The sequence below is a fragment of the Chelonoidis abingdonii genome, chromosome 1, assembly GCF_003597395.2.
Source record: "Chelonoidis abingdonii isolate Lonesome George chromosome 1, CheloAbing_2.0, whole genome shotgun sequence".
In the NCBI taxonomy this organism is placed as follows: Eukaryota; Metazoa; Chordata; order Testudines; family Testudinidae; genus Chelonoidis; species Chelonoidis abingdonii.
The window spans coordinates 321,733,504-321,759,020 of NC_133769.1; the positions used below are offsets into that span (position 1 = coordinate 321,733,504).

Here is a 25,517-nt window from a genome sequence, read left to right on the forward strand (position 1 = left end):
GTATCTTCAGCACTTTTTTTCCCCTTTAAATAATTTATAACATAATGTCTGAGTCTTACAGACTCCTTTGCTTAGAATAAGGAGAAATACACAGATATTCATTGTAGATATGTTTAAAGATCACTACTTTCTGATCTTTCTATTCAGCATATAATAGAAAATGCAACTGTATTTGTCTGACCTATTGAATTGGAAAGTTTGGAGGGTTTTTGTTTTTTGTTTGGCTTATCTGGATCCAGATTTATGAGCTTTTGGAGGGTGGGGAAAGTCCTTTATCAGTACCTATATTATAAGCTGGGAGATGTGTGTGAAAAAAGTTACTTTCCTTGCTTACCAGTATGTATTAACATTCTGAACTGCATGTGTGCTCTCGCATGCACATGCCTTACATCTGTATAGAACCTTTCATTATAGAATTAATGTGAACATTTTATACATGGATTGGTCTGTCCAAGAGTGAAAGTAAAATACAGCTCTTACTGGTACAGGTCCCACTCTGCCCCGCCCCTCCTGAAGGGGCAGGGCCTCAGATGAAAGGGGCGGGGTCAGGGGTGGAAGTAAATTACATTTCTTACCTGTATAGTTCAAACACAAGCAACCCACCTCTCCTACATACTTCATGGATCCATTCCATTGCATGACTTTAGATATAGAAAATAAAGCTACTATTACTACTAACGGTACTGTCTGTAATAAAACTTTACTACTGGAATAAGACGGAAAACTCAGTCACATTTTTCTCCTTGTCCGCTCTCCCTCCTCCAGCCAGGCTGCCTGACACGGCTAGGCTCCCTGTTCCCCCAATGCCCACACTCAGCAGGGGCTGCAGGGGCTTCCCTCTAGCTTGTAGCAGGGGGACTGGCGGAGGGAGAAGCCTCCCCAGGTAGCCTGCTGCCTGCATAGGAACCGTTTAAACTTACCTGTTTCCTCTGCGGTCTGAACTGCGGGATTAGGGGCTATTTCTGGCATCCTTGTTAATTTCACTCACGGTGGTTGAGGGTGTTTGTGACTAAAGCCAGGGCAGTTCTTTTCTGCACCCTGGATGGGGCGATTTGCCTCATCCAGGGGGCAGAAAAGACCTGCCCCAGCTTTGCCCTCACTCAAACAACTGTGAGTGAAATTAACAAGGATGCCAGAAATAGCCCCTAATCTCATGGTTCAGACCGCTGGGGTGAACCACTAAATTTAAACTGTTCTTATGGAGACAGCAGGCTACCCAGGGAGGCTTCTCCCTCAGCCAATCCCACTGCTACAAGCTAGAGGGGAGCCCCTGCAGCCCCTGCTGAGTGGAAGGGTCGGGGGAACGCGGAGCCTAGCCGCATCAGGCAGCCTGGTTGGAGGAGGAGAGGGAGACAAACAACAAACAGATGTGACAGTGAGTTTTCCCTTTCCAAGATTTTATTAGCTTTGAGTTTGAACTTTTTGTTATGTAGCCGAAAGAGGTGAAAGTAAGCCAGTACTGAATGCTTCACTTATTTGCCGGTACACTACTGCACCTTTTTTTTATACTGGTACTCCATGCCGGGCCGGGCTGGCTTACTTTCACCTCTGGGTCTGCCCACATTGACATGTATTGTTGCCTCCTCTGAGGTGCAGTATGGTAACTGTTGAAGAACAACAGAAAAAAATTAGGACAAGGGAAATTTAGTAGGCAGCAATACAGTTGCCCAAGCTGGAATGTAGCCAGGACAGGCAATGTTAGCTCTACTTACTCATATGAAGAGATCCAAGTGATCTTTAATGACCAGACCTCCATTTTGTCTTATCTGCAGCTGCACAGTGTCTCTTAGCACCATGCTGTGGCTTTGTACAGATCTGACTTGGAGGGAAAAGTGGCAGCTACATGCCAAACTCCTTTGTGTAGATGTTTTCTGGAGGTTTCCTATCAAAGTATCAACTTGGCCTGCCTCTCTGTAGTTCAATTTGCCTGACTAGCATCCTGTCTACAAGGATGTAGTGTGTGTTTTTTTGGAATATTTACACTTAAACCTTTATTGTCTAGGGACAAAATAAAAATGAGCTGTAAATCGTCACCTGCTTGTGGGAGTTTACCAGAGTGGGGCACTGTTTGTTTCTCCAATATAGAGAGCTTCAATGAACAGTCACAGTTTTTATGTTAGGAATTAGTAAACATTATAAAATCTGACCCCAAAATATATTTCTGTTTCATTGCAGGGTGTGAAGTCTTGCAGCCACTTAATTAGTTCAACATTTTTCCTTAGGTTTTTACAATGCTGAATTTGCCCAAGTAGCCTACAGTTGATGGCTGACACACCCACCCACACTTTCCAGAGATTAATCTCCCTAGGGCTCTTAAACTGTTACAAATTAAATAAATGAGCTTTCCAAAAGGTTTGTTTTGAAACAGTGCAAAATTATTTATCAAAAGTCTGAGTTGCATAAAGATTGTTAGCGATGATTGAGTTTTACTCCAAATGGGTGAGAATTGGGAGGTCTGCCTCTGCTTCCCTGGAATGCTGCTGGAAATATCACTTCAATAGGTTTTTTCACTACATCTCTGGTACTTCCTGATTACAGCCAGATCATAAGAACTACACTTACGTTAGTTTGTCTTGAAAAAAGGAAGTGAAGAGGAACGTGATGTGCAGAAATTGAAGGTGGAGGGTGGGAAATTAATAGGCAAAGCTTTTTTGAACGTTAATGTTCTACTTACTTTTCTTCCTATTTTATCAGGAAAAAATGCCCATCCTTAGCTCAATGTTTCCCTTACTTGTTTTAATCTCATATGAAAAGGCATTGCATACCCATCAGTGATCAACTGAGGAAGCTCCTTTAGTTATTCATTCCTCTTAGAGGAAAATATATAGTCTGTAGTGTGTGTTAAATGCTTTGATTCTCTATCCCTTGACATTAACTTCTAGGTGTGGTACTCAGATTTCATCCCGTTAAAATACACAGTAAATAAAGACCCCACCACCAGACTTCCTGGCAACCATGTCAATATTTGATCAAACTGGTATCTCAGCCTTACATGAATAAGAATATAGCTGAGCCAAAGACTATGGGTGGGGTCATCTTAAAATTGAAGAGTAGACATTCATGGTTTTCCAAACTTCAGTGAATAAATAGTATTTCTGTTCTTTATTTGATTTTATTAAAAGATTTAGGAGAACATTCTGATATCTACCTACTTTCTATATTTAAAGAAAACTGGCACTTTGTAAATACTGATTTGTGCTATATTACTTCTGTGATATATAGCCACATATGCAGCTGCAGCAGCTACTATGTGGGAGGCCCAGGTACTTCAGTCAAGGAGCTGTATTGACTTTATTTCTGAAGTTGGTTGTTTGCTGGCAATAGGATTATATAACAACTGACAAAAAGGTCAAATAACTTTTGTGCATTGTCTTGGCTTTCCCAAGGACCTGTACACACAGGATGTCGTCTTGTGACTGCAAAACGTTGACACAGAACATATGCACTAACATCTCCTAGTTCAGGACTCTTTTTGTGTGGCAAATGGTCAAACAAATTAAAAAGGGATGATAAATGAAGTGCACTCAATTTCAGTCAGATTATCAAGCAAGTAAGAAACTTCCTCAGTTCTCCAGCCCTCATTAGCCTTTCCAATTTCAAATGTGTCTGATACCTTAGAATATAGCCATAGTCATCTTTGTGATTGGAGCATGAATAGTTCACTGTTTTAGGAACTCTTCTTTCGAGCTGAAAATTGCCTGATGAACATGGGGTCCTTAAACAATAATATAAATAAAAAGAATAGAGTATTGGCAAGAGGACAGCTTGTTATAATACCACTTCATGTTGACAGAGAACCTATGGTGCCAGATCTAGAGTCTACCTGAGTTTGTACAAACTCCTAATGCCTGGTCTTCTCTCTTAGTAATGTAAAACATCAGTAAAAAGCTATGTGGTTGGTGATGTAATAATATCTTTAATTTTCATCTGTTGCTAATATTGGTTCAGTGCTTCAAAGCATCACACAGTACAAGTGTGAAAGTCTTGGTCTTCTCCTATTGAGACACCTCCTATAAAGAGGCTACTGCAAAACAGGCCAAAGTAATATCTGCTGCCAACAATATAGAATGGCTGGATGCAAAAATAAGTTGAGATCACTTGACAAGAACAGATATTAATGTTAATGGAAACAGTGATGAAAATGACACTCTTCTAGGGAAGAAATAAGACTGGACTCTTTGAAACCTATTTCACCTTGACTTGCTGGCCAATGTTAGTCTTTAGCCTAAATTCTTTGTGCCAGCAGCTTTATTACATCCTGTTGCCAGGAGGAAACATTATGCCAGGAAAATCTGATTACTGTTTCACAAAGAAAAAAAATTAAGGTCAGCAGCATCATGTTTATACCTGGTAAATTCCTGTAACCTTGATTATGTCTTGCCTACGAAAGGGAGAAAGGGGAAAATCAGTCATCATCCCCATCTGCTCTGATTTATAGAACACAGGCTGACGTGTTGAGCAGCTTTTTGGCTGGATGCAGGAGCAGGGAGCTTGCTGGCTGACTAACTCTGTCCCCATCAGAAGCTGACACTTTGGCAATGGGAAAATTACCAGGGGTTCTCGAGACTCAGAGATTTAACTGTACTTTCAACAAAGGCATACATGTAAAGTTTTCCAGTGCCATGTGATGTTTTAATATGTTGTCAGCTGCCAGGCTTGAGAGAGAGAGACAGATTCTGTATTTGAGGCAGAAACAAACCAGGGCATCATGAGCTAGACTTTTAGTGTATAAATATTAGCTTTCCTCAGTACACTTTTTGCATGATGCGAGATTGTCCCACGCCAAGAGTTTTGTGGCAGTATTTGATGAATACTACAGCTCATTATTGACTTGCTCTGGTCCTTGTGATATTGAAAAATATCTTAGATTGCAGTTAATTGTTTAAAAGAGAATGAGCTCAAAGGAAACATAACCCAAGTTAAAACATCAGGAACAGACTGTTAGCTATATAAAAATCATTGTTGATATAATATTCTACTAAATAAAGCCTTTTTTCCTCTTGAGGAATTATCTACTAGGATTTTGATTATTTTATAAATATTTTCATTATTTGAATGTTTGACTGCTTTATGCAATCATATATATTTCATAATCCTACATATTTGCAAGCTATTTGCTTTGACTGTGCCTTTGACTATTCGGTATTTTATCTTCAGTATTGTATTTGTCATAATTATTTCTGTAATGCACTTCACCTTTTTATCTAACACTTTCATAGAAATATGGGGTTAGAGGGGACCTCAAGAGATCATATAATCCACTCCTCTGTGCTGAGGCAGGACAAAGTATACCTAGACCATCCTTGACATGTTTGTTTTACCCGTAATGAATCACCTCCAACGATGGGGATTCCACAACCTCCCTAGCTATCTGTGCAGTGTAGGTGTGGTCAATAAGTTATAAGGCACTGGTTCTGCTCCCTGAGTTGATGATTAAACATTTTATAAACAGGAGGAAGGACACCAGAGAGTCAAGAGAGCCACGTGGACACTGAACAGCCTACATCTTCACTCACACTATTTGCATGCATATTTACATAGCTACACTTTCTATGAATGTTTCTGTGAACAAAAGGTTACCTCTGTCTAGTCACAGAAAATGATTACTTAGCATTTATGTTACTGTAGCCTGTCAAAGCCAATAAAACAGGATTGTTAAGTTGAAGCTAATTCACTTTGTAGGTTTGAAGCAAACATTTTAATTGTTTTGCAGTATTCGCCTGCTCTTACTTTTTAAAAAAGAATCTGACTAAAACATTAATTAATAAAATAGAGCTGGTCAAAAAATCAAGTTTATTTCCATGAAATATTTTGAATAAAATTATTTTGGGAAATTTTTCACAGATAATTTTGATTCTTTTTATGAACATTTTGTCAATTCTTTTGGTCAAAAGATCAAAAACTTCATTGAAATCAAACTATTTTCACAAAACCTTTCAATTTTGATGAAACTGCATTTTTTCAACTGCAAAAAAATTAGTGCAAAAATTTCAACCAGCCCTAAATAAAAGGAAACAAATGTGAAGGTGTCCTTAGCATGAGATCAGCCACTATAGTGAAGACCCTTTAGATATTGCAATGTATTTGCTGCTATTTTTCATCATAACTGAATTTTTTAATTGTAACAGTTTTTTTTTTTGTATTATAACCTCTTGGACTTAATTTAGACACTGGGATATTGAAATTAGTTAATCATTGCGGGGAAAGTGTTGTCACTGTGAATGAGTAGCTCTTTTCCTCAACATTAAGTATCTGTTATATTTTCAAATGCAAAATGATTATGGTCTTGCTTTTAACTGCCAGTTCCATGCACAAATTGATGTGTATAACTATGGATAAAGCAAGTAAAATTGGTATGCATATCTTCATAAGTGTTTTGTGTGCGCACTTGAACCCCTAATTTGCTCATGTGATTACTGCTTTTGCACATATGATTTCTTGTTTTGCAGCCTAGAAGCATCATCTGTGGCTTATGTGGTGCCCCATTTACGCGCATAGAACAGGACTGTTCTTTTTGCTTTCTCAAGGCAATGACTTCTGACTATGTTAAGCTGCTTTGAGTGGGCTTGGAGGGACTTTCATCTATCCTTTCATTTCAGATTGATAAAGTTGCAAAACAAAAGGAAAAAAACAAACCAACAACTAGTTGTGTCCTGTGACTCAGTCTCCTCTGAGGCCCCTTAAGCTGTTCAGTGGCTAGATGCTATAATTTTAGTATGAGGAAATAGAACAAACTTCTTCAAGTGATGGTCCCTATATGGATTCCAAACATGGATGCACACGTGTGCCAGGCTCTAGAGCCGGAAGGTTTTAGTAGCAGTGTCCACTGACCCACATGTGCATTGTGCATCCCCTCATGCTCTCAGCTGACGGTATAATAGGCTGTGTAGGTTGACACCTGTCCAGTTGCCTCTTAGGCCATATGGCCTGAGTCGGAACCCTCTTCCTTCGCGCGCTCAGCTTAACTAAGAGAATGACCTTCTGTCTGTTTTTTTTCGTGTACGTAGTTGTAGATAACTGTTTTACTGTGTTTGGTACGCGTTTATTGTTATAGTTAGATAGTTAGCATAAATCTTCCCCCCATTTGGGGAAGTCCTCCCCTGTCCCCACTCCTGGGGACTATGCCCTGGCTTCCAGTCTTTAAAAAATGTACCTCTTGCCTGCACTCGTTTTCTATGAGCAGCAAGCACCAGCATTGTCTGTAATGCCTCAGCAAGGCCCACATTGTGGCCCATTGTACTGTCTGGACGTCATTCCTGCCATGTATGCGGGAAGATAGAGAACTTCGCCTTTGGAAGTTCTTAATGGTGCATTGGGAACTGGGACTGGTGGAACTGGGAGCGCAGTGTCCGTCACCAGCAGCGAGAGCCCCTCCGACTACCTCTGCAGCACTGGATCTGGTGGTACCAAGGAAGTTGGACAAAACCCACCATGAGACCAAGAAACATGGCCATGGGCATAAGAGCATATTACCTTCCAGGGCTGCTCAGAAATGCAGCATTTCCTCTCTGAGCCGTGCCAAGTCAGGTGAGAAGTCATGTCAGTCCTGCTGGACCAGCTCCCAAACTCCCCCGGACAGAGGATGAGTAGAAGTGCAGACAGGATCCGCTGATGCAGGCGTGTCTCTTGCCCATACCACCAACACCACCTAGACCTTTGGGATTGTCCCATGGGACGCCTCATACTCTGTCGTCTAGAACTGCTGCTGTGAATGGAGGAATTGCTCCTTCCATGTCTTCACTCCCCTTTATTCTCTGGACCACTGCCCACCTCCGTCCAGCACTCCCATTACAGGAACCCGTTCTCTGAGTCCAAGGGATTCTCAGAGCCAGAATCCTCATTCTCTCCTGCTTCACACCTGAGTCCAGACTCTCAACGCTGGTCATGTCAGTCCCCAGTTTACGATCCTGCTGCGGAACCATGGGACCACTACCTGCAAGGACCACCTGTGCCAAGAGACCCTTACAAAGTACTCCACTCACAAAGGAACAATCAGTTACATACATACAAAATGGGAAATGACTGCCTAGGAAGGAGTACTGCAGAAAGGGATCTGTGGGGGTCATAGTGGATCACAAGCTAAATGAGCATCAACAGTGTAGCACTGATGCAGAAAACAAACATACTTCTGGGATGTATTAGCAGGAGTGTTGTTAGCAAGACGCAAAAAATAATTCTTCTGCTCTACTGCATGCTCGTTAGGTCTCAGCCGAAGTATTGTGTTCACTTCTGGGCAGCACATTTCAGGAAAGATATGGAACAATTAGAGAGAGCCCAGAGAAGAGCCACAAAAAATATTAAGTCTAGAAAACAGAGGGAAGATTGAAAAATTGGGTTTGTTTAGTCTGGAGAAGAGAACTGAGAGGGGGCATAACAGTTTTGAAGTACATAAAAGGTTTTTTCAAGGGGGAGGGAAAAAAATTATTCTCCTTAATCTCTGAGGATAGGACAAGAAACAATGGCCTTAAATTATAGCAAGGGCAGTTTAGGTTGGAGATTAGGACAAACTTTCTACCTGTCAGGATAATTAAGCACTGGAATAAATTCCTAGGGATGTTGTGGAATCTCCGTTATTGGAGATATTTAAGAGCAGGTTAGACAAACACCTGTCAGGGATGGTCTATATAATACTTAGTCCTGCCATGAGTGCAGAGGACGAGACTAGATTACCTCTCAAGGTCCCCTTCAGACCTACGATTCTCTGATTCTATTGGCCCTACTAGCCACCCTGGGATCCCTACTGGGGATTCAAGCACCATCAGTAGCCTCATACCAACAATCCCCTTTGCAACCTCCAGCACCACCTGCTTATGAGGAAGAGGAGGGAGAGGTGGAACTGGTGCCACTGGTTCCCATGGTGGCTTCTTCTTTCCTTTTCCTACTGGATGACCACTGCCAATATCAAGATCTGCTCTGGTGGGTTGTAGAGGATTTGGGATTTCCATTTTAGGAGGTCCAGGAACTGCATCAGCTCCTGGATATCCTCCAGCCCCAGGGGCCTTCTCGAGCAACTCTCCCCATCAACAAGACTATCCTAGAATTGTCATAAACATGTGATACAACCCTGCCTCTTGTTTTCTCTCTTCTAAAAGGGAGAGAGTTGAGATACTTTGTCCCGGCTAATGGAAAAGAGTTTCTTTTTACCCATCCTCCCTCTGACTCCCCGATGAGCCACACAGTGGTGGAGTGAGCCCACCAGCACCCTCAAAAATCCACCTTCTTGGACAGAGCAGTTAAAAAGATGGACCTGCTAGGCTGGAAAGCCTATTCCTCTGTTGGGCTCCTGGTCAGAATTGGCAGCTATCGAGGCCTGTTAGCTAAATATAACTTTAATAATTACTCGAACCTAGCAGAGTTCAAGGATAGCAACCGCCAGAGCACCAGCAGCAGTTCCCGGCACTTTGGATGAGGGTTGGTTGGTGTGCAAGGAAGACCTCCAAGTTGCCATTGATGCGGTCGACGCTGCTTCCTGCTTGCTCACAACCAGAGTAGTGCTCTGTAGAGACTCGTAGCTGCAGTCCTCTAGATTCCCCGTGGAAGTTCAAACCACCATAGAGGACCTTCTTTTCAACGCCCAAAAATTTTCAGTGTCAAGACTGATGCATCCCTTCATTCTCTTAAGGACTCTTGCGCCAGACTTGGATCTCCTGACATCTCTCAAGATGCAGGCAGTAAAAGCAACTATACTGTCCCTGACCACAGGCCCCCATCTGGCATACTACAAAAGTCAGCAGGAGGTGCCATGTTCATGGCAGTGATCCTAGAGACCACGCTACCCCACCTTCACAACCACCCCCTTGACACTGTCCCCGGAACAATCCAAACAACACTTGTCAAGAACCACAACCCAACTACCATCCCTTCCTCTGGCACCCCATATAATCTTTGAGGGCTGTCTTGCCCTATTCATCTGCAATTGAGGCAAGATCGCCATGGACAGTTGGGTACTACAGATCATCCACCATGGATACTATATAGAATTCCTGTCACTTCCACATCATCAGCGCCTAGATGTCCTCTGGGGGGACTCTTCCGATCAAGTCCTCCTCCAACAAGAAGCCGACACTATTCTCCTCGAAGGCACCATAGAGCTGGTCCAACCTCGCTACAGGGGAAGAGGTTCTATTTTCTGTACTTCCTTATCCCAAGAAGGGCGGAGGGCCTTTGAGTGCTCAACATCTTTTTCCAGAAATTCAAATTCCATCTGATGACAGTGGTTCTTTCAAAAGTTTATTACTGAAGATTGACTTTACTATGCAGAAGAAAATCACTGTTTTTAACCATCTTAATTTAAATGAAACAGGCACAGAAACAGTTTCCTTAGCTTATTAAATTTTTTTTTAAACTTTCCCTTTTATTTTTTTAGTAGTTTACATTTGTGTACTGCACTGTATTTTCTACCCCGCACACTCTGCTACTGCCTGATAGCATACTTATGGTTCCAAATGAGGGGTGTGATCGACTGGTCAGTTCGTAATTCTGATGTTCGTAACTTTGAGGTTCTACTGTATCCCTTCCCTCTCTCCAGGAGCCTGATTTGTGGCTCTCAACATGAAAGATACTTACTTCCACATCACGACTGCCTGGACAGCAAAGTCCTGGTCCCTTGGCAAGCACTGACATCCTTCATAGGTGTCGTTACTCCTTTCAAACCTCCTACACCACAAGCCACGCTCACAAAAGACGCCTTCCTTGTGGTTTGAGGAGCTGACCTTGACCACCATACTGCACAGTGGGTCTGGATGCCTCAGGAAGCCAGGATGCATATAAACGTCTTGGAGCTGTGGGCAGTCCATCTCACCTGCCACTACCAAGCATTTCTTCCCCTCATACATGCCAAGCACATCCAATTACTCTCCTACAACATTGCAGCAGTAGTTTACATCAGCAAACAGCGTGGTGCCAAGTCTCCCTACCTCTTCAGAATCCATCCACCTTTGGACTGAAGCCTCAAGTCTCACTCCAGGCCACATACCTCCCAGGCACCCAAAGTACCCTGGCAGATGTACTTAGCCGGACACTCTATTTCAGTGGTCCCCAACCTTTGAGCCATGGAGGACTGTGGCAGCGGAGGAGCATCTGCCGAAATTCCACTGTCAAGTGGCAACGTCAGTAGGCGTCGCTGCCAAAATGCTACCAACAAGCAGCATCATCCAGAGGTGTCGCCGCCGAAATACCACTGAAAATCGGTGGCATTTCAGCGGTGATGCCTCTGCATGACGCAGCTTATCTGTGGCATTTCGTCGGATGCTCATCCACCAGCCAGTGCGTAGGTGCACTTAGACACCCCCGCGGGCACCGCGTTGGGGACCTCTGCTCTATTTGAATCATGAGTGGGAGCTGAAGGATGCCACACTCCAGTGCCTCTTCTGCCAGTAAGGCACACTGCACTGGGACCTCTTTGCCACCTGAGAGAACCGCAAACTGTGGGGGAGTACTCATAGGGTGACATTCTTTTCTTTCCCTGGACAGACTCCCTCCACTATGCCTTCCCACACCCCCCCCTTCCCCTCCTGCCACAAGTCTTGCACAAGGTCCACTGGGATCAAGTGACTGTGATCCTCATAGCCCCATTTTGGCCACATGAGTTTGGTTCACAGATCTCCTAAACCTCTTCACCCACACACTACTGCACCTCCGCATGCTACCAGATCTCCTCACACAAGAGCAGGACCAACTCTGACATCCCAATTCCGGCTCTCTTCACCTCATAGCTTGGTTTTTGGATGAGCTCGGGAATAGACCGAGTGTGCTCCACCACAGTGTGACATCTCCTTACCTAGAGCAGGAAGGCATCCACCAGGGCCTGCTGCTAGACAAAATGGAAGCGCTTCATCTCCTGGGCTCACCATCACCAGTGCCCACTGCGTATGATATCCATATCTATTGTCCTTAACTACTGTCTCAAACTCAGTTGGGCCTACCGCTCAGCTCCATATGGGTCCACCTAGCAACCCTCAGTGCCTTTCTCCCCCTGATGGACAGTGCTTCCTTGTTCACACCTTAATACCATGCACTTCCTAAAAGGCTGCTGAACACCTTCCTGCCCATACTCAAACACACACCCTCATGGGACTTTAATCTCATTCTCTCCACTCTCATGAAACCACCCTTTAAGCCTCTGGCAATGTCCTCCCTTTCTCCTCTTTCCATGAAAGTAACCTTCTTACCGTGGCTAGATGGGTCAGTGAACTGACAGCCATGATGGCTGATCTGCCCTTACATCATCTTCCATAAAGATAAAGTTTTCTTACCTCTCCACCCTAAATTCCTTCCTAAAGTGCTGTCCGAGTTCCACCTAAATCAGTGTATCCACCTCCCGGGATTCCGCTCCAAACCCTGCACCTCCTACAAGGACAGGGACCTCCACAGCCTCAACATCTGATGTGCATTGACATTCTAACTTCACCAAACCCATGCCTTCAACCCATCACCAAGACTCATTGTAGTGATTGCCAACCATTTTAATGGCCAAGCCCCTCTCCTCACAGCACATTTCCAAATGGATGTCCAGGTGCATTTGCGAATGCCACACACTCAACGTAATGCCCCTGATGTCATCATGGCACTCAACACTACCACAAGTAGCCACAGTGGCTCACTTCACCAACATCTCCTGACAGGACATTTGAAGTGCAGCAACATAGCATCCATGCACACTTTCATGTTTCATTTTGCTAGCTACAGATGCAGCTGTGGGCTGTGCTATACAACAGACCACATTCCTGAGCACATCCTTTACCCATGGCCAAGCTGCTCACTGCTCATCCATGTTTGGGATCCATATAGGGAATCACTCAAAAAAGAAGGGGAAGAGGTTCCTTTCCTGTAACTGGAGGTTCTTTGAGATGTGTGGTCCCTATTCAGATTCCAGTATCCGCCCTCCATCTCCTCTGCTGTGAACTTGACCACTCAGTGGTAAGAAGGGTACTGGAGAGGCATCAAGCCACATGACCTATTATACCCTTGGCGGAGAGCATGAGGGGATGCACGACACTCATGTGGGACAATGGACACTGCTACAAAAACTTTTCAGCTCTGGCGCATGGATGGTGCGCACGTACACCCACATGTTCAAAATCCAGATAGGAACCATGAACCTCAAAGAAGCTCCTGTTACAGGTAAGTAACCTCCTCTTTTGATTTCAGAGTACTTCTGAGATTGGCCTTCCTTGTCTAGTTTTGAGGGTTTTTTTTGTCCATCTTGTTATAATTCATTTCCTCTCTGTTGTTAATTTACTCATTAGTTATGTAGGAAATGTAGTGTAAAATAAAATACTTGTAGTCTTGGCCCAGTCCATTCATATTTATATTTATTATATTCCATGGATTCTTTCTACTCTAGGGACGACTGGAATCTGAACTATTTGCAAACAGAAACATTTTGATCCTTTGATAGGTAATTCTTTGACCATGTAGTACAGAGAAGCTTCAGTTTTCTCTAGTCATCATGAGTTTGTATGATGTAGCTTCAGGATAAATCATAGAATATCAGAGTTGGAAGGGACCTCAGGAGGTCATCTAGTCCAACCTCCTGCTCAAAACAGGACCAATCACCAATTAAATCATCCCAACCAGATCTTTGTCAAGCCTGACCTTAAAAACCTCTAAGGAAGGAGATTCCACCACCTCCCTAGGTAGCCTCACCACCCTCTTAGTGAAAGAGTTCTCTACTTCATCATTTAGACTGAAAACCTGAATGTACAATGCCATCTATTAAATGGTATTAGAATGTGCCCCAAAGACCTGGCTCTTCATCAGTTGTTGCTGGTTGGTTCAGAGGTTCCTGCACTGGAACAAATGTATTTAGTGTAATATCTCCTTAGAACACCCTGACTCCCCACTTCTCATACTTGAGTCTTTTGAGGTCCTATAGGTGGAGAGTTACCAGAAGTCTTGAATAAGCACACTTTTCTTTCTAACCAGAAATGTCCACAGATTTTGTTATACTGTCAGGATCCTTTGAAAAAAGCATAATTATTCAAAATTCATAATTCATTAGCTTTTAGAAAGTAGCAAACTTTCTAAAGGCACATGAGGATAATATATTCATCCTTAATATTCATTAAAGCTTTTTCTTAATCTTATCAAACACAAACTCCCGTACACCAGCTGAGAGTCAAAAACAACCTGGAAAATATTTCAAAAGTGCTGAAATCAGAAGCACAGTACTTCAGTGGTAGGTGTGCACTTCATACATATTTATATACTTTGTTTACAGGCACAGAAATATTAAATATAAAAATACATTGTAACCTTACTGCAAAGATGTCAGTACAAAACCACTGTATAATGGCTCCAGCGAAATCCACTGTGACCACCCTTTTTTATGACACATTCTGAAATACTGGTACAATGGCATATGTCTCCAAAAAACAAACCCATGGAAACAGTGGATTCTCCTTTCCTCCTCCCTTCCCCTTTCAAATTCAATGTGATGTACCTCAATTCAGTGTGTCAGTAAACCAGTTACCTTCAAGGGAACTCTTCACATAGCATAGCTCATTGCAGGACTGTATGCTAATGTTCTGTGTGGATTATTCTAAGGATGACTAAGAATTAAGAAAGTTTCCTGTTGCCATGGCATTGAACACATGTAGGTGGTGGGTCATGCAGCTGTGATTTGAATTCAGCAGTTCTTCAGTTGGAGCTTTATCTTTTTAATTTTGTTTGGGAGAAATTGTAACACTTGTTTTATGGAAGGAAAGTCCTGTAGAGTCTTGAAATGGATTGAAGCAAGATGGGGGGAAGAACCTGTGACTACCTCTTTTTTTGCTGATATGAGGAAGGTGGAGGGTTGCTACTCATTAGCAAGGGGAGGGCGATTAAAAAGCAAAGGAATTTAAATCTCCTGAGTATCTTGTTCTGGCACTGTAAAATAGAAGAAAAAATATCTCCTCTAATCATTAGGAACTGTGACTGATTGCCAGCAGAAAAACAAGGCAAGGGAGTTTCTAATGAAGACACATGGTCTGTGAGGAGGAATTGTCGTGGACACACGTAAAGAAAGACAAGATTCAAGGAAGATGGTTTAATTAGGCTGTAACTTTATTACATAACTCTTCTGGGAACTATCCAACAATAACTCATACAGTGCAGGTCATGATTCCTTCCTTAATCATTTCCACCTGGTGCGGGGTTGCTGTCAGCCACACAGCTTTCCACACCTGATCCCAGCCCTACTGCTGGGACTCCTTGTATAAGGATTAGGGTACTAGTTTGCTGTACCAGACATTTGGAGCCTCAGTCCCAATCTCAATCCTCACCTTATTTAGACTTCTCCTAAATCTACTTCCAATTCCAGATTGCCTGTGGAACAAATGGTCTGCACTGGATACCTGCCACAAGAAGGTGCCAGCAAGTACCTTTGCTACTAATCTGGGCATGAGAGGGGGCTCAGGCTGGAGGAGCAAGGTTTATATAGCCTCTCTTTGGTGTGCATAGTGAAATAGCTTACCTGAGCTCCATTGGTTCACCCATTCTTGCAGGTAATGTCTTCTCTTTCTTTTCTTAGCTGTCCCACTCTCCTCTCCTGACTCATGAGAGAGGGAGAGTATCCTTAAAGGAGTCACTACCCTTTTTTCCCCATTAGTCCAGACAAAGACCCCCCACCTTGGAGGTTTCAGGGGTTGCACTCTTACCAAAGAACAGATTCAGTGAAGCCAGGTGTATGTGGGGTAGTTTCCTTCTGTCACTGCCGTCTCATGGTGTTGTACACGCTCTCTCTCTCACACCTTAATATCCATCAAATAGATGAGAGGTAAGGAAATGGGCTATCACAATCCACAATGGGATCAGCTGTTATGTAAGTACTGGTTATTATTCTGGAGGTCTGGAACACAGTAAATATTGTACTATTGCCCCCTTTTTGAGCTGAGCAGATAATCAAAGTTGGGTGTTCCAGTTGGGAGTAGAAATTGGTGATACTCAGATATTAGCAGTTTTCATAGAATCATAGGACTGGAAGGGACCTCAGTAGGTCATCTAGTCCAGTCACTTGCACTCATGGCAGGACTAAGTATTTTATAGACCATTCCTGACAGGTGTTTGTCTAATCTGATCTTAAAAATCCCCAATGTTGGAGATTCCACAACCTCCCTAGGCAATTTATAGATGGGCACTATATTTGCCCTTTTCCAGTCTTCTGGAATTTCTCCCATCCTCCATGACTTTTCAAAGTTAATAGCTAATGACTCAGATAGCTCCTCAGTCAGCTCCTTGAGTATTCTACGATGCATTTCATCAGGCCCTGGCGATCTTGAAGACATCTGCTTTGTCTATGTAATTTTTAACTTGTTCTTTTCCTATTGTAGCCTTTGATCCTACCTCATTTTCACTAGCATTCACTATGTTAGATGTCCAATCACTACCAACCTTCTTGGTGAAAAGCAAAACGAAGAAGTCATTAAGTGCTTCTGCCATTTCCAGATTTTCTGTTATTCCCATCCACATCGAGTAAAGAGCCTACTCTGTCCTTTGTCTTCCTCTTGCTTCTAATATATTTGTAGAATGTTTTCTTGTTACCCTTTATGTCTCTAGCTAGTTTGATTTAGTTTTGTGCCTTGGTCTTTCTAATTTTGTCCCTACATACTTGTGTTGTTTGTTTAGATTTATCCTTTGTTTATTTTCAAAGTGCATACAAAGTCCTGTGTGTCTGAATGCAGAGGGAATCAAATAGCAGGAAACAGTTACTTATGCTCACATCATCGGGAGGTTTTTTCAGACAGCACCCGATCCCAAAAAACCTCTCCCTGGTTTTCTTCCAAGGTCAGACACACATTTTCAGCTACTCCTTCTGGCTCTCTCTGATCCCAGGCACAATATGCAATTGAACCTTTCTCTCATGTGGTGACTTGCAGAGATCTCCGTGACTTCATCCCTGGGTAGCTGGGAGTTGCAATGTCCCCTCACCGCCTGCAGTGGCAGAGAGCTCTGGGATACATTGGCTGCCCAAGGAGGTGGGGACCCCAGAAAGCCCCAAGCCACTGGGAGGATCTTGCAGTTCCAACTGCAGCAGACAGCTAGGGGCTCTGAGCTGAGTAGCTCCAGGCCGCTGTGGGTGGCAGGGGCCTCCCGTAGCTCCCAGCCACCATGGATGGTGTTGGGATTCTGCTGCTCCTCATTTTGTCACAGATATTTTTAGTAAAAGTGACAGGCAGGTTGCGGGTGTCCGTGAATTTTTCTTTGTTACTGGTGACCTGTCCACAACTTTTACTAAAATTATCTATGACAAAATCTTAGCCTTAATTACGTGATATATGGACCAAGTAGCCTTAATTCAGAACCAGGTAAACTGATTGAAATGATAATTAAAAATAGAATTATAAAACACCTAAATGAACATACTATGCTGATTTGTTCCGATCACAGTATCTATGAAGTAAAATTTTTGCCTCACTAAGTTAGAGTTCTTTGAGCTGTCCAACAAAACAGTTGATAAAGATGAAACCAGCTGATATAACTTACAGGAGTTTCAAAAAGCCTTTGAATGTATTTTGAGTGGCTTTTTAGCCTCAGAAGAAGCTATTAAAGAAACTAACTACCCAAGAGGTAAAGCATTGTCATAGATTAGAAATTGGGTAAGTAGAAAACAGAGTGAAGAAAATTTGGTCAATTTTCATTTTGGCAACAAATAAAGGCAGGAGGGGAGATGCTTTAAGATGCTACGTGAGGACTGGTGGTGCGTAATAGACATCAATGATCTGGAAAAAGACAGTGAATAGTAAAGCTAGTCAGGATTTTTTCAACTGATTAAAAAAAAAAAAGCAATTTGTCAAAATCAAAACTGTTTGGAAAACAGGGTCAAGCTTGGCAAGTTTCCCAGCTTGAAGAAATGTTGGAGGAAAAATGTTTTCAAAATGTTGAATCAGAATGTTTCAGCTTTTTTCAAAATGAAAAACTCCAGTCTTCCAGTTTGAAATGACTTTGTTTCAAAATTCAAGCTAGACCGAAAAAAGGTTTTAAAAAGGGTTAAAATAAAAATGTTTAATTTCTAAATCACCAGAACAAAATCTTTTCATTTACCCAGAGTGGAAAGAAGAAATGGGTTTTGTTGGATCACAAATATTTTTGAGATTTTGATTTTGTCCCAGTTTAAGATGGGGGAAAAAATTTCAAACTCTCAGATATTTGCGGGATAGGAATACTCTTTTCTGCCCAGCTTTAGTGAGCAGCATAATCGCAGCATTTGCAAATAGCAAGTTTGTTTTGACAAATGCAACATAAAGCACCTTGGGTGTAATTATTTCAACTATTTGTGCATATTTCTGTAACCACTGAGGGAAAATCCCAGTCAGCCATTCTGCACAGCCTATGCTCTATATGTGTAGTTGAGATGTTTTAACAAACAAGGAAACACAACCATATAACTTTAAGGTGGATCATAAGTGAAATGGAATAGAAAATATTGAAATATGTCATTATATAAAAATTGATGGCACACTCTCCTGGAATACTACATTCAGTTCTAGTCAACTTATCTCAGAGAGGTAACAGAAATAGAACAGGTTCAGATATAGGTGATGAAAATAGGGGGTACAGGGCTAGAGGAGACTTGAAAAGAGATTGAAAAGACTTGGTCTTTTTAGCTTATAATGGAGGCAAATGAGAGGTCATAATGGAAGAATGCAGTTAGTTGTGTGGAGAAGATAAATCCTGCATTCCTATATACACTTGCTCACAATACAAGAACAAGGGACCTTCAGTGAAGATGGCTACACATTTTATAATGGAAAAAGGAAGTACCTTTTTCTCAATGTGGCTCTTATTGCTACAAAATACCAGTGAGGCCAAGAGCTTAAAGGGATGTTCAGAAAAGGGCTAAGCATTTGTGTTCTGTTCAGGATCTTAGACTGCTTTCATCATTATTGTCCAGGGACATCTGCCTACAATATTGGCCTAATTCTCTTCTTGCATTGGTTTTATTTATGCAGGTGGAAGTCAATAGAATTACCACAGCTTTCCACAGGTGTGAGGGAGAAATCTGGCCTATTTTTCTAAATGGAGAAGGGATGTTAGAGATCAGCATAAAATACGGAAAGTTAAGGGTTTTCTCTTTAACCCTACGGACAAGCCTAGTCATCCTTGCTTCTAGTTGAGGGATGGACAGCAAGTTAATTCAGCTTCTGTCTCACTCCTCTTCTTTCATCTTTTTTACCAGTTTCATCAGCCTTCCTTCTTTTTCTTTCCCTCCCAGCTGATGAATGGGGTCATTCTTGGCCCATTTTCACTTCATAGCTCCCTAAAGTCCCCAAACCACTGAAACAGGGTGCCTTTACAGAAGTAGATGCTGCACATCTGCATGCTTCCTTCCATCAGTTGGCTTCTTTGATGTAGAGCCATTCTTGTCAGTGTTCCTTATGTCTTGTCCCTGGTCATGGAGATGAGGCAAGGATGTAGCAGAAAGCCTGAAAGGGTGTCTGACAGTCCAGGGGTGGTACCTGGCTCGAAGGAGGCAGATGCAGTCAGGATGTGCTGTGTCTGGAAGAGTAAACCCACTCTTCCCTTCATCTGACAACAGAGCCTCTCCAGGCTCCTTAGGCACTGGTCAGTCCAGAAGGTTTAATACCTGTCTGTATCCTAAAGGTTAAGTTAATTTGTAAAATGTTTCTTGCTGTGTGGGAAAGATTACACACGAGACCCGTGAAGAAAAAGAACATATTTCCATACATTATAAAGTCATTTGTTAAGAGTTAGAATCCCTGACACTGTGCAGCCTTCTTTAAAGCAAAGGCAATTAGTATAGGCACCAAATGTCTTTCATTCCTCCTCCTAATCTGGCTGCTCATACTGCAGGAAAATGAACATTTCCTTTGCATTTTTAGATGATTTTGTCAGTCTTACTGATGATCTCATCCTTAAACCTGAAAGTAATGCCTCTGTAACAACTTTGCTTAACTGAAGGACATAGCTCTTAGATGTACATTATGAGAAATGTTTTTTGGAGTGCCTGTAACTTGAGGTTTGTCTAGCTTATCAAGTATTTTCCAACTTGAAGTTCTTTAACATTTCTTTTTATTTAAATGTACGACTGAATGCTCTCCAATAAGTGTTTAGGGTAGGACCAGCCCACAACATTTTGGCAGCTGAGGCTGGTAATGATGCCCCCATACCCCCTCGCTTGGGCCAAAATTTTGAAAGGTCTCAATTCTGCCTTCTTCCTGTTCTACTCCTCTCATGGTACTGCTCTGCTACCTACCCCAGTAAAGGAGAACTAACAACTTAAAATGCCTTGTTCAAAAATGTTAAGTAACACTTATGTTTGCTGTTCAGGAATTTGAAAGTTAACTTTTCTTGTCTGCATAGTAAACACTGGTATTTTTATCTGTTTGAATAATCAAAGTGATGCTTTCCGTGCCTTTTTGGTTGCAAAGATTTGAACTGCTTCCTGAAGGTCCACAGTCTGGGCTAGCTCATGCTCTGTTGAGATGGTTGCAAGGTTGACCAGCCTCTCCTGTGTCATTGTGGAGCGTAGATGTGTTTTTATTAACTTCAGCTTGGAGAAGCTGTGTTCTCCACTGGCAACTGTTACAGGAAGTGTTAGAAGTATGCGCAGAGCAACAAAGGCATTTGGAAAGAGGATGGTCATCTTATTTGTGCACACATATTCCAGAACAACCTTTGGAGTTGATCCTGCTGAAATGTATCTTGAAAGGGCCTTCAGTTCATCACCTAAATCACTGGCATCAATTTTGCGCATGTCATCATGTGTCAGCACTGCCTCTAGTGCCCTGCGTTGCTGATGTAGGTCGTCTTCAGGTATAGTGAGGAGTTTTGGAATATCATACAACATCCCAAATATACTTGTGTGTTCCTTGAGCTGCATGAAATGTTCTTCAACTGACTGTATTGCACAATCTAGCACCTGGTTAAAGAATTCAACTTTGAATTGTTGTTTGGGGTCTCTTATGGGATCATCCCTTGCCTCGTAATCAAAATGTCATCTTCGGTGACTCTTGTATTCTTGAATGGATAGGAAAATAGCTTTAGTGTGAAGTTCCTCTACCAACTTCTGTGCACTCTGCAGAACGTTTTGAAATCCCTCATCTGACTGGTAAGATTGTACGTATGACTTAGCTTTGTCCAGTTGTTCTATTGCTCCAGATATGTCAAGACCTTGGAGTCTCTTGCTTACAACATTTATTTCAAACAGTATGTCATGCCACAACACTAAGACACATAGAAATTTGAAATTATGTAAATTTCTGATTCCATTTCCCTTTGCCACTGTTCTCTCACGAACAGTTCCTGTAATAGCATTATCCTCCATAATGGCAACTATGGTATCATCTATCTTCCCAATTTGGTGTCTAATAGGCTTTATCGCCTCCACTCGACTTTCCCATCGTGTGGCACTCAGTGGTTTCAGCGTCAGAGAGGATGTGCCCAGATGTTGCTTCAAAATTTGCCATCGATGAGTTGATGCAGAGAAAAACACATAGATGCTTTGAATTACATTAAAAAATTCAGCAGCCTCACTAGAAGCTGATGCTTCATCACTGACCACCAAGTTCATTGAATGAGAACTGTATGGAACAAAAAAAACTTGAGGATTTAACGCTCGGATCCATGTCTTCACTCCTCTGTTCTTTCCTCTCATGTTGGCACAATTAGCATAGCCCTGACCTCTCATGTCAGCTATCGCAATACATGTATCTTCCAGCTTTTTAAAAGCACATTTGTCAGACCAGCTCCTGTAGTATAATCAATGTCAATAAATTTTAGAAAATGGTCTCTGACAGTCACCATTGCAGGGACATTTTCACTAGGTTCTGTTGTTGTTACAAAACACACCATTAAAGTCATTTGTTCCATATGACTAATGTCAGGTGTGCAGTCCAGAATAACAGAGTAATATCTTGCTGACTTCAGATCTTCCACAATCTTCTGTTTGACTTTTGTTGCCAGTAACTTTATGATCTCATTTTGAAACTTTTTCCAAGGTAGTGGTGTGTGTACATTTCTTGGGTGGTGACTCTTCTTAGATGCTCCTGGAGTACAGCATCAAACTCAGCCATCAGCTCCACAATTTTAAGGAAGTTTCCATTGTTTGGCACATACAGCTGATCTGAAGTGCCGCAGTGCAGTGCTAGGTTTTGGGTAGCAAGCATTCTCACAATGGCAATGAGCCTTTTCAGAACATTTTGCCAGTAAAGAGACTCTGATGCAATCTTCTCTTGATGCTGATCATCTATGGTGGCCTTTAACCTTAGTTTCATCTCAAGCTCTTTCCTCCTATGGAATGCTCTCTGAGTGATTTTGCCTTCTCTTGCATGATCACCTATCTAGATTTTATCAATCTCCGAACGCAGCTGCCTAGCCATCTTTCAGAACTCCAAGAGCCATTTCAACATTCAATCTGAGTGCAAGTCTCTGATGCTGATCATTCTCATGGCATGCCTTTAACCTTAGTCTTCTCAAGCTCTTTCCACCTATGGAATGCTCTCTGGTGATTTGCTGCCTTCTCATGGCATGCCAGATTTCTAGCCAGATTTTTCCAGTCCTTTGTTCCTGTAGAACCCAATGTGGCTGGAACATTAGACTGGAAGAGTTTGCAACAAAAACAGTATGCAGCATTCTGGGTTTTTGAGTACATAAGCCATGGCCTCTCCACTTTGTCACCATTGGGATTTCACACCAGTAATGTGTTGGATGGAAACTTCTATTTTCATTGTCTTTGGGGAACATGAAGTTTTTCACTTGCTGTGGCCCATGCAGTACAAGGAAGTCCCTCAGGCTACTGCTCAAGTGGGTCCACAGTCCTGGATCATCTAGACTTAAGGAACTAAACTCAGCAGCAGCTGTTTTTTGCACCTCCACCACACTCTTCTCTGATCTACACTTTTCTTCAGGAATGTGCATGGTTACATCCATTTGAGATGGAGATATGGATGCTGCAGTAGCTGCCAGGTCACCTGCACTCTGACTAACTGGAAGATCAGGCATCTCCTCACCACTCACATCCTCACTGGGCCAGAAGGCTCACCGTGAACATTTGTGTCTATGTATCTCAGGAGAGCTCCTTCCTGCTTAGATAGAAAAGCTTCCTTTGCTTTCTTTCTTTTTCTGAATGCTGCCCCAGAGGGGCGTTTTCTTCTTTCACTCATGACTGCTGTTCTGTGCCAGCTATAGTGGCTCTCAACACTCAGTTGAAGGGGAAAAATAAGCAGGCTGGTAGCAGGGCCTGAGTGAGGGAAGATATCAGCATCTTAAGGGCCTAACTGGCTCCTACTACTTCAGTTGACTGCCTGTTCTCCTCAAGTGGGTTCAGGGAAGCAGCAGGAAACAGGAAGCTCCCTGAGAAGCTGGTGTTAATCAAGTCCAGGCTCCTGGGGGTGCTAGAGAGGTACATAAGAGGCTCCTCCTCCTCTCTCTCCCTGCAGCTCCTGCTGCTTTCTGTTATTCCCTCTCACCTTTTCTCCTGCATTCCTGTTGTGTCTCTTGTGCCTTCCTTCCTCCAGCACAGAACTCCACCGTCTCTGTGCATCTAGAGCAGAGAGAATACATATGCACCAGCAGAAGACACAATTTTCTACACTCTTGGTCCTAGTGGTGCCCCCCTTCCCCCACCAGTCTGGCACCTGAGGCGGCTGCCTCAGTTCGCTTCATGGTAAGGCCAGCTCTGGTTTAGGGTGTTGGTAAATATTCTATATAAAGTTTCAAATATTTTGCTTTTAATCTTTGAAAAGCCACATTTATCCCAATATCCCACTTTTGAATCATTGCCAGGCTGACTCATGTCTGTTTAGCTATAACAAATTACAGTAACAGTTAATTTCCCAAGCCAGATAGTATTTAGGAAAACGTATCATATTGGATTTAAAAGCAACCCTGGGACACCCACTCCCTAAATTCATGAGGATACTGTTGGCTTTGGTATTTTGAGCAACCTTAGGCAGCTGTTTACAATGTACTGATTAGACCCTTTTAATCCTATAATAATAATTATAATATTGGGATAAGAGGTTATTTTTTGTAATACAATTATAACATAAAACCCCCATAAGGTAACTCCTTCATATAGATCTTCCATCATGTCTTCCCTTTCTGTATCCATCTTCTAGACTCTTTAGGTCAGAGATAGTCTTCAGTATTTGTCTTGCTACACTACTTAGCATGTTCTGGTGCTTAACAAATAATATTGTATATTGAAGAATTGTCAATATCATTCAAAATCCCTAATATTTAAAAAGAAAACAAGAACAGCACATATACCTGTCATCCTTTCTGTTCTTTTCAGCTGAAGGTGAGCAGGATTCCTATCCCAATGGTTATTGGATTGATAGGTGGTTTTATTTTTTTAGACAGCTTAGTTTCACATCTGTATTCATCAAATACCACTGCCTGGCACTGACTTTCATTAGCCGTATTATAGGCAGATCTGAGGCAGTAAATGGAAACTTTGACTTCCCAATATTCTGAATCCCTGGAGGTACATTACATAATCTTATTTGCTGGGAATGAGCTACCATGTGTGTTTAACTCCTTTAATGCCAACTAGCAGGCAACGGACACAAGCACAGGAGTGGTTTCTTAAGGTGAAAAAATGCTTGTATCATCATTTTTGTACTTTCTTCATTTCTCAATGATATTTTAAGTGTTTCATCACCCTTACCAACAACCACATTACACACAAATGCGCACCTAACTAATTGTTTCTTGAAACTACAAGCAAAAAAAAAAAAATCCATATCAGTCACACAGGTGCATCTTTGCATGAGCATCTTGTGTGGGTGACACAGACCAGAACTGTAAGGGAAGCAAGGTCTGTAATCTCATGGATCAATCATTAGGTCAGGATAAAATGATCCTGCGGAAAGGATTGGCAAGAATGTGTTCCCTAATGTATTTTATTTTTGAATTAATGGCCTAGCTTCAATAAGGGACCATGTGAGGGAAGAGGGGAAATAAAGGCCTAATCTCCAACTAGGCTCATATTAGGTCTCATTAGAGAAGAGATTATCTAAATGCTCATGATGTTATCAATATTCCAAGACATCTGATTTTCATGCGATAGACAAATCTGAAGTTAGTTTAAAATCTTACTTTGACAAAAGTCTACAAAGCTATGAGTGGACATCTTCCTTTAAAAAAAAAAAAATAGGCACAGTAGGTGGACCATGAACAACTGTGACTTATTTTTTCAGAGCTGCTAAAAGTCAGTAGGAGCTGCAAGAACTCAGCACCTCTGTAAGTCTGACTGCTGTTAGCTTGAGTGCCTTTTACTATCTGAGAAATAGAATCTGGTTCCAACCCCTCCTTCCCCCACTTTCCTGCAATTTATGCCACGTACTGTTGGTACTTACTTAAATAAACAGCTTTTAAAATTTGCTCTTTTAAATTTGATACAATATATCCTTTTGCTATTTAAAAAAAAACATATAGGAGAATAGAATATATAGAGAGAAGATAAGGTAACATTATGAAAAAGTATCATGTGACTTAGAAGCCTAAGTCTCATTGCAAGCCAGCAGAATATAGACTCTTAAGTCATGTCAGCACTTTAAGATTTTTTTTAC

At 42.1% G+C, this 25,517-nt stretch overlaps 1 protein-coding gene across 2 annotated transcripts in view; it reads left to right on the plus strand.

Annotated features, from left to right (window-relative positions):
• The window catches only part of LOC116822027 (serine/threonine-protein kinase DCLK1), a 354,967-nt gene that overhangs the window by 192,126 nt on the left and 137,324 nt on the right, over window positions 1-25,517 (plus strand). The gene's annotated exons all lie outside the window — the stretch shown is intronic.